Source organism: Anticarsia gemmatalis, chromosome 15 (assembly GCF_050436995.1).
Source record: "Anticarsia gemmatalis isolate Benzon Research Colony breed Stoneville strain chromosome 15, ilAntGemm2 primary, whole genome shotgun sequence".
In the NCBI taxonomy this organism is placed as follows: domain Eukaryota; kingdom Metazoa; phylum Arthropoda; class Insecta; order Lepidoptera; family Erebidae; genus Anticarsia; species Anticarsia gemmatalis.
Genome location: NC_134759.1, coordinates 3,005,836 through 3,016,271, shown reverse-complemented (window position 1 = coordinate 3,016,271; position 10,436 = coordinate 3,005,836).

Sequence of the window (10,436 nt, the reverse complement as noted above, 5' to 3'; positions counted from 1 at the left end):
TAAATTTTGAGCCGAGGTCCTACTGTAGGCGGAGATTTCATTAAATTAAAATAGTTTTTTTTAAACAAATTCAATAATTCTATGTAAATATAGCAAGGTGTAACGCAGTTGCATTGGGTGTCATATTATTAGACTGCTACAAATATATAGTTTTTTTTATTTAATATTTTTCATTGGTTTTAAAAATTTCATCCTCGACTGAACTAAACTTATGTCGTTTGATACATAATGCCTCCAATCAGAAGTCATGAATGATAACGTTTGGTTCTGAATTAAATCAAATTAGCTTACAGGCACTGTGAGTAATGGCGTTTTTTATTATCTTTGTATATCTTCTATCTTTATATAATCGCTATGGAAACAATGAATTTCGTCTGATAAGGCAACGTATGTTATACCATAAAAGATACATAAACATAAGCTGGTACATAATAAGATGTTCTAAGGTGTATATACTCAATGCAATTACGCATGACCAGGAATGGGCCGGGTAATTGTTCGATACCACAATGTATTCAATTTGCCATGTCCACGGCACATCTATAGAAAATTACCGGTTGTCGTAGCAAGCCTACAATGCTGGTTAACTTGGAAAATCTAATTACGTGATATTGTGAAGAATCAATGTATTGTGAAAGAATCGGTGACCTAGTTTTCCGTTTTTAATTTGTTTTTCAAATGTTCAATGTTGATGGTTTGGATTCTAATTTTAGATTTGCTTTGGTATAGAGATATTGGAAGGTGTTTACTGTAAAAATGTAATTGGGGCTATTTTAAGTGTTAAAATCATTTTGATAACTTCTCTTCTTTCAATATTACCTAAATAACACCTGCTGTTACGTTGAGTGGACTTGTATAAAACACACCCGCATTGCACCGTTTTACAGCTTAAGTCCGTTGTTATGTAGTAATAGCCGGTTACCATATACATACATACCACAGACCAGACTCAGGACCACTAATTCAGGATTTTAGCATAAGAAAAGAAAACAATTGGATCTTGTCCGACTCACAAAGCACATCTGAACAATTACTTTTCTGGGAATAGCATATTCCATATTTATGTAAACTAAAGTAATCATAGTAGGTACAAACCATTATAGTATCAATACAAAATCCTTTGTTTCAGCCAGCCTCGTTTAATTCCCACTCCGCTTTCAGTGTTACCTGAGCCCAAAACGTTTACGAAGTTGCCAAGCACATTCGACGAAATTGAAATATAAATTGGTTTAGGAAAATTTCAAACGCAGACTTAGTACTTGAATGTGTACTTTTATTATAATAAATTACCTGTCATTGTCAATGGTGACAGAAAGAGATGAGCAATGTACAAATGAAAATTCACACCATTTAGTTTAAGTAAGTTTTATTTTATTGGAAAATTATTTATTTCGTTTCACTTTATTCTAAAGACAATGTTCCACACATTGTCTTTATAATAAATAAATCATCCTTTTACTATAACGACAGTTTTTGTGGTTTAAATAGCTTTCTAGAGATAGATGTATAATAAAACGGGGCTCTTACACCACTGACATGAATCCCAGTAACGACTTACCCCGGTTTCTGAGGTACATTTAGCGGTAGTTTATCTATTCAATAGCGTTGAAAGTCATATAAAAAACGCTGTTGAATAGATAACCTACCGCTAAATGTACTCAGAAACCTGGGGTTAGAGGTGTTAGGGTAGTCTGGTTACTGCTATATTAATAAACTTGAGTATCATCTGATTTGAACAAAAACCATTTGCCTTAGCTAATAAACTAAAGTTTTACAATTCACAAGTTCACATTTCCACTAACATCTATTATAGCATAACCTTTGAAGATAAACTTATACGTACGGAATTGACATCGCAAATCAATCAGTTCCGACGAGGTTAATTCTCGGAACACGTACAGTGTGTACACAATTAAACAACGGCCGGTACGCATGGGACGATGGTCTGCGAATGCGAGTTTTCACCCGTGTGCATTCAGTATTGTTTTGTCACTGAGTATATTCTGGTTTATTTCTTTACCACTGAAAGTCGATTGTTCTTACGTCTGACTGACTTTACCGTCGGTACTATCGAGTATCGAGAGTTTAACATGTAAGATGTACTGTAAAAATAGTCCGGACTGCGCCCGCTAGAGGCGTTTATAGAAAGTAAGCTCCGTGTGGATAGTCTGTACATGAAAAGTATTCATTGAATGACGTTTTAAGACGATAAACCAGTAAGGCTTTATTATTTAACTTTTTATGAACTCAAATGCAAGCTTGGACTCGAGATTTAGATCATGTAATAGATTAGTTATATGAATATAAGTTACAGTGTTTTGCCAAAAGAGATATGCAGCTCAAGTTTGCAAAACATTCTATAGTTATTATAACCTAATTTTAGACCTAGATTTCAGCATGTAGCTGATAATTACTTACTTAGAGTATAGTTACTTTACCTCGAAAACAGCGCTTGTTATAACATAGAATAAGACTGGTAGCCAGTTAGTTCAGTAACATATGTACGTCACCAAAAAAATATACTGATCGATGTCCAATATAAAATCCTTCACAGTAACTCAAATAACCAAACAAAATCCGAACTGGCTTTTACTAAAAATAACGCCAAATATAATTTACAATTTACTGTCACGCACACATTTTTTTTGCGACCATTTTTTACAAAAAGAGAAGTTATAATAACATGGAGTATGCACCGCGCGCGTAATCTAATTTCCATCGGGTCTTTTTCAGGGTTCCGCTTAAATACAAAATTATAAGGTATTTTTATTTATATATGTTTTTGTTTACATTGGTTTCGCGGTTCATATTAATTTGTTAGTGAATAGTTGTCACTGATTTAGAAACTAATATGGCCAGACTATAAAAATAAAATTAAGACGAAAAAGTCTTGATTGTATTTTTTCCGTGTTAAAAAAAAATAAGACAATACATTTTTAGGTACTTTGTGTTTAATATAGGAAATGCTTATTCATGTTTTTCGCTTTTTTATTCGGCTAGTAAATTTTCAGAAAAAATACCCAAGCAAAATAAAAACCATTCACAAAAAATAGCCAACACAAAATTGTAATAAAATGTCAAAATCGTAGCACCTGAATGGTGTATATTGTGGTTGAAACAACATCCATTTTGCGTGCTATTCACCGGCGCCATTCAATTATTTAGTTGAATATCGAGTGTCCGTGATTGTTTGTTTTGTACCCACCAGAGAATATAAACTAGAGCTTAATGGTTTACCTTTCCGTATAATTTGATATTCATTTTATTCATTGTCGGACTTCCAAATGGGACTATGAATCGTGAGAACTGATTTCGATTGACTGTAAAATTTGTTTAAAAATTGAGACAATAAAACGATATAATATACTGTGGCCCAATTCTCTACAATTGAAACCATCGAGTATCAAGAGTTTGACATTTAAAATGTACTGTCAAAATAGTTTCTACGACACCCGCTAGAGGCGTTGAACCACTTGTCATTCATCATTTCTCGATAGCAAGCCGATTGTCGGTAATCAATAGCAGTAGAAAATCGCTGCACTGAAGATACGTAGGTAATATTTAATATAACATTATTCATGTATTTGACTAACAATATTTTATTAAATATTCGTGTAGTCTAAAATAAAAAACCTACGGAACCTTTAATCCCAGCGTTCCACTTACATTTTTTTTATTTTCACGCGATGCAGCAGTCGCGAAAAGGTTTTTACAATGGCATTGCGAGCATGTCTGTTGTTCTATACGAAGATTGCATTCAGTACAACGTTTATAAAAGGTAACGTGAAAAAGCGCCTTTTACGGTCCACGTATGCGGTTTTTTAGTGTACGTAATTCTTTTACAGTTAATTGTTGTTTGTTTCTGATGGAAAAGGTTTTAGAGTGTTTCTGAGGTATAAAATATCTAATTAGTTGCGGCTACTGTGTTGCTCTTTGACAATTTAATGTGTTCTTGCTATGAAGTCGCTGTACTGTAATTATATTAGTGGCCTTCTAAGGTTGAGACATTAAAACTAGTCTGTTAGTTATTGTTTTAAACGTTCAAAAGCGAAGAACTCGATACTGTTGTATCAAAGTTTACAATTATATAGACGAAACGAATCAGACAAATATCAATGTAGCCAATAACAAGAAAAGTTAATATTATTGCGTAAATGATCTACTGACAATGATCACGTCTGTAACGAAGTGGTAAGTGGTCGTACCACTCGTACCCGGATGCCGTAGATCCAACGAATAAATAATTGTGTGATCTGTAAATATGTAATTTAGAGTCTTTTTTTTTCGTCACGAAAATGCATTACTGCATGTCCCGCTCCAGGGAGGAAACGAGGGTCTGTCGGGCTCTCCCGCCGGCTAAGCGTTCCGGCTTTAAATTTGGGCATGCTGACTAAAAACCTGACGGTGTTCCTTCAACAATCACCATAAAGTGGCCAGTACGCGGTACCTCCAATTGGATACTCTGCCTCCCATGTAATTTCGAGCCTGATTTTACTTTGATTTCATGTTTATAAGAGTCCGACACAATTCTCTGTCGTATGACTTTAAAAAAATAGCATATAAATATGTCCATATCATACTAAATCCGAACCGAAACTGTATGACACAGTCTTCCTTTCTGTTTACAATTGTCGTGAATCACCAAACAAGGCCATAATTAAATTTATTCGGCGCACATAAACGCCATACTCTGTTATTTACTGCTTTTCATTTCCCATTCGCTTTTCAGTTTTCTGTTGCGTGTCTATTGTAATGTGTTTGTTTTTTGTTTGCTTGTTTTATTATTGTGGGGATTTTACTTTCGTTTTTTTTATTTTTTGAGTCTGCCGTTTTACAGTTTTGAGTCATGCTATTGTTATTGTATGTCAAATGCAAAATTAAACGTGAATGATTAGATATTAGAGTTTAAATTGGATGTCTAAATTAAGTTTTTTAAGTAAAAGTTTTTTATGGGTATAAAAAAGTGAAGTAAATCATAATATAAGGCATATTCTTCTACATTTTTTTACGAAATGTCCGTTAGACTTGCAAAGAATTTTAAACTTTACGATATTTTTTTGCTGCACCCATTCGATTTCAACCGGGTTTTGGAATATCCGTCCAGATTTTACTCCGATTTTTGCAGAAAAACCATCAACACTCAGTCCCAAAATTTATTATAAGAATTCTGTCGAATCCATTAGTAAACAAAAACAAGAATAACAACGAAACATAACGTTATTGCGCACAATCAGCACTCGACCAGTTATTGCCTTTTCGATAACTTCCGATAGCGCAACGTAATACGATTCCATTAATGAATTTAACACCTACAGGAACGTTCGTAGTAATGATTCGACGATTTCTCCCCTCCCAAACAAAGGGAAAAAAGCAGAAAAAAAGCGAAAAAAGAAACGAATTGAAAACAATTACTGAGAAACAAGTTTCGCTTGATAACGACAGTGAAGCGACTTTTGCGAAGTAAAACATTTTTAAGCGTTTGCCGGGCGATTGTGGCTGGTATTCGGACGCGATTCTAAACAGAGATGTAATCAGTTTTTGAAACGAGAAAAGTAAATAAAATTGTGTAAAAATGTTGGGATATTACTGTTATTTTCTTTGAGAAGGACAGTTGATACGGGGTCGTTGGAACTTATAATGGACGATTCAAATAGATTCGAGTCTTACGGAGGGAAACGAATTCATTTCTAGAGGCTACTGTTCTGTTCTTGTGAAATTATGATTGTATTTCCAACATGGAAATACCTAGATTTTAAATGAAGATTTGAATAATACCATTTTAGGATGTACGGAAGTCAGTAAAGTCTTTTTCCAAAGTTACAAATATTATATCCGATTTCACAATAATGTCAATAAAAATCTTTTATCTCTAATGGACAATGGTCATTGCAGAAAGCAATTTCTATTATTCGGTTATTTTTAGCTGAATGTAAATTTAATTATTAAATACACTTAAACAAATCTGCTTTATTATAAATCTGCATTAGGCTTTGCTTATTTTGTAGCAAAAATCCAAAAAATATCTACGCCTACAATAACGTCACGGCAACGCCCACAATTTCAATCAAACGCATCAATATACTCAAAAATACAAATACAATTCTTTACAAATTGTAAATCTTTACACACATACAGACAGTCTCCCTAACATTATTAACACCTGAGGCTTTCACCGATATTAAACGGACGTCACTCGATAAACGCTTTTAAGCTGACGCGTAATTCGGTTTGCGTCGTTACGGCCAAGCATTTGCGAACGCGCGACGAAAATGGACGCGTAAAACCATTTTAGCCTTATATAGATTTATTTTGTGATGTTTTTTAATGTTTGATTCTTTTTTCTATTGTTTTTGTCTTAGTATAAGTAAAGGTTGTTAATGCTGATGTTATTTTTTTCAATGGCGAAATAAAGTAAGATGATGGCGTCACCGTTCACCGTATTGCCTAAGCAATAGTAAAGCAAAAGCAAAGTTAGTGATTTAAATACTGATAAATACTTATATTTGTCATCATTTCAAAATCATAAGCTTATGTCTGCCACAGACCTGCATATCTAGACAGTTATTTCTTTTAAAATATGCTAGCCGTAATGTAATTCGTAAGACTACCAAATTTTATCTCAATCAGATAAGTAGTTCAACAATAAAAGTTCAATCCACAAGAAAATTCAATTTAAAGTTGTTTCGCTTTTATATTATTACGGTGGATTTATCAGCTAACAGAGCCGTTAATGTATAGAAATACAGCCAAACATAATTCCTAGTAAGCAGAAAAAACGTACAACATACCACGCACCAAACAGATTTCTTTTGAATAATGTTCCTCCGAATTATACTATCCCGGAAAATATAAATCCACATCATCTTTTAACCGCGAACTTTGCTTACCTTGTAGGCAAAAAATACGTGAAAATAGAAGCCCATGTAATAACTTTTATGACTTAACTTCAAATTCCTTTAGGCGTCGGGTTTTTTGGTTGCTAGGTTCCCTCGCCACGCTCTTTTCGCGTAAAAGAAAATGTGATTTTGTCTTTAGACCGTTATTGTGATGTAATAATGTTTTTTAACGTTTTGGGAAGATTTTCGAAGGAAATAATGGTGAAATCTCAGAACACGTGTAGTAGACCTATATTTTTTGCTAGATTTTCTCGCTTTAGGCAAAAGTGCTCCAAATTATTCGACCTTTTTGCCGCTAAATGTCGTCTCAAGAATTCGTAGGGTATCGCGACAAGATTTTGATTTTTAAATAAATCGAGCCTATCAATAAAAACTTTTATATAGCTTTATAAACAAAATTAAAACTGCTTTGCGAAGAAAATATATTTCAGGTCGCTCCAATACAAGACTAATTGTTTTAAATTGGAAAAAAGTTTTCGAATTAAAATATTCCAGACTTAAGATTGGTTTCGGATTTTCTATAAAAACTTCGTCGAGGTATTTGTAGTAATTTTTATTATTTTAAAAACTTTGAGACTTAATAAAACTCCAGCGAATAAATAAGTAGAAAGACGCGTTTCAGATTAAACATTCTAAATATTTTTCTTTTTTTTCCCAAATGTTTAAACAAAAAATATACTGCTCTTTTTAGGAAAAAGTGAGTTACTTCTAAATATTTTTCTTTTTTTTCACAAATAATATTTGAACAAAAATTATTGCGCCATTTTTAGGAAGAAGTGAGTTACTTTAATCTACGGTGTATTTAATTTCACATTTCTATCTAATAAGTTAGTTGGCTACCTCACGTTTACTCTTACGTATAAAGACTACAGTATCTTTAACAAACAGTTATTTCTTCAGGAAAACCAAAAGAATATAATAAAGTTTGATTTACAAAAGACAAATCTGATTGTGATTCGTGTCTACAAAGTTAAGAATCTAATAATTGTCGGAAAACGGGAGGATATAATAATATTTAAAAAAATATATAAAGTAAACACACTACCCCCCTTCACGTCGCAATCGAGTAACAAAATACGTTTCCCTACAATGTAGTAGAAGTCATTGAAAAATTGCAACACAGTTACGCTGTTAATGTTCTACTGAGCCTTTCCTTTATCCGAGGGGTAGCGATAACAATCTAAGGGCGCCATTGTTCTCAGCCCTTAAATCTTTTACCTTTACATTTGGTGATATATTACAGGTTAAAAGTGTTTTACTAAGGTACATTTGAACAATTATTTATTGTGTGGAAAATGCATGAATTTACCCTGTTTAAAACATAATATTTGAAATTTTTACCTCCAATATTGTAATGTTTATAATCTTGAGTATCAAAAACAGAATAATCGCAAGGCTTGGCTCCTAATGAGAGGACTATGGCGTCATTCAATATAGCGTGTCTTTTCTATTGACTGTATACTACGCTAAGTCAATAACACCTATTTCAAATATTGCTTAAATAATCACCAGGTATGCTTTTTTTTCTTTTCATAATTTAATATTTACTTACTTAACTTTGTAAAATTAGAGAACCAGGACTCAATCTACATCCCAATATCTTTGGTCTAGGTTCAAAATGTTAGACCAAAAAACCACAAAGTTTATCAAAAGGTTTGAAATTATTCAAGCCACGTAAAACCGCAAGCATAAGACGTTATATTTAGAACAAAACTTTCTTACTATAATAAATGGTTCGAACACTCAGTCCCTTCATGAGAAGCCTGCATAAAAGTTACAAGCAAGGGGTTACGACGGCAATTTAGCCAATATTTCTTCAGACACGATTTACTCGAGAGCTGCAATATACGAGAATACCTTCGCTATGTATGACGACTTATGGTTCTAGCGGACATTTTATTTTTAAATGCAGTGTGGACGGAAAGATTTAAATATGACTTGGTAAGACTTGGTTGAAAACATTTTTAATGAGGTATTCTTCAGCAATGAGCATGCCTGTATGGAATATACACAAGACACAATAACTGTGTTACTAGTATGTTATTATTTTTATTCGGCATGTTCATTCACTTTTAACTTAAACCGCTAATACTAGTTATACATATTACAGCATTAGCTTAACTCATAATAAAAAAGATACCTAGATAAAACGTTTTTTTTAAAGAATGTATGGAGATGGCATTCTACACATTGATCGTAGTTTTAATACTAGCACGGAACAAAATATGCTCGTGAGGTACACTTTGTAGTTAATTCAGTGTTGGCAATTTTTATATCTTTGTAATCTTCCCGACGCAAGATTCCAGTACCAAAACCCATTCTCTTCATTAAACTCATTCTCAATCTAAACATCACAATATCAATTTAGAAACGCCATTATAAACTAATACAGCTTGACAACTTCTATATAAACACTATACACTTACACAGTATACAATATAATCGTAAGATATTTCATTTAGCGTTCGCGTGGTCCGACTTGAGTCTAGGATGTTATTAAGTTCCACCAACTTCGCTTAGTTCGAGAGATAGTTACTTCTAGTTCAAATAAAATACTTTTGAGGTTTGAAGAATTGTTATTTAGCGATAACTTAAGCGTTTGTATTGTGCAAGTGTACAATTTATCGGTGACCCGTTAATTTTTATTTTAATCTTGCAGAAATAGTTATCTTCTTAAAAGTTTGAATACACTCTCGATCATAGTATGTATTTGAAACCTTTTACCAAGTCACAGAAACACGTTAAAAAAAACAAATTGAGTTTTGTTCGACCAAAAAAGTTAATAATTTTTTTACTCAACAACCTCATGGAAAAGGTGTTAACCTGTTTCACTTTCAGTGGCGCGATTCGTTACCACTAACGACTATCGATAACCTGAACCAGATTTTCATACAAATTTCTTAATAGTTATTAAGAAATTTGTATGAAAATCTGATATGCGCCTCTAGCAGGCGTCTGAGGAACTATTTTTGAGGTACATTTTAATGCCAAATTCTCAAAATTCGGTAGCACAGACTGTAGAGAATCGCGCCGCAGGACTAAACTTCTAAACTAATTTCAACTATTAACTATTGGTCTTAAACTAACCAAGGAACTAATACAGGTGTTTCTGTTCAGCAACAAAATTCAAATGAAAATCGTAAACTTAAAGTTAGTATATAAATATGCAGAATTTCACATCCAGTTTAGCAATGAAACCAAGAACCCATTCTTCTAACCAAACCAGACGTTTTCTATCACTGGCTCTTTTCCTAGCTACCCGTGCGTGAGTTTCCTTCGAATATTTATGGGCTCGCCATACTTTGCCGTCCCAAGTTTTAGGTATTAATGGTATCAGCCATCAGGTCCTGTCTGCAAAGAAAAAATAACTTCGCTACATTAGACCTAAGTTAGTAATACGAAAAATTGATATTTATTTACCTATTTTATTTCATAGGTCTCAACCGACTACCATAATTCATTCCTGTAGGTAAATTTCTAGAATATTTCTTTATACAATTTTCGTATACAAAATATATTGCCAGGTATTTCGTAGTTTAT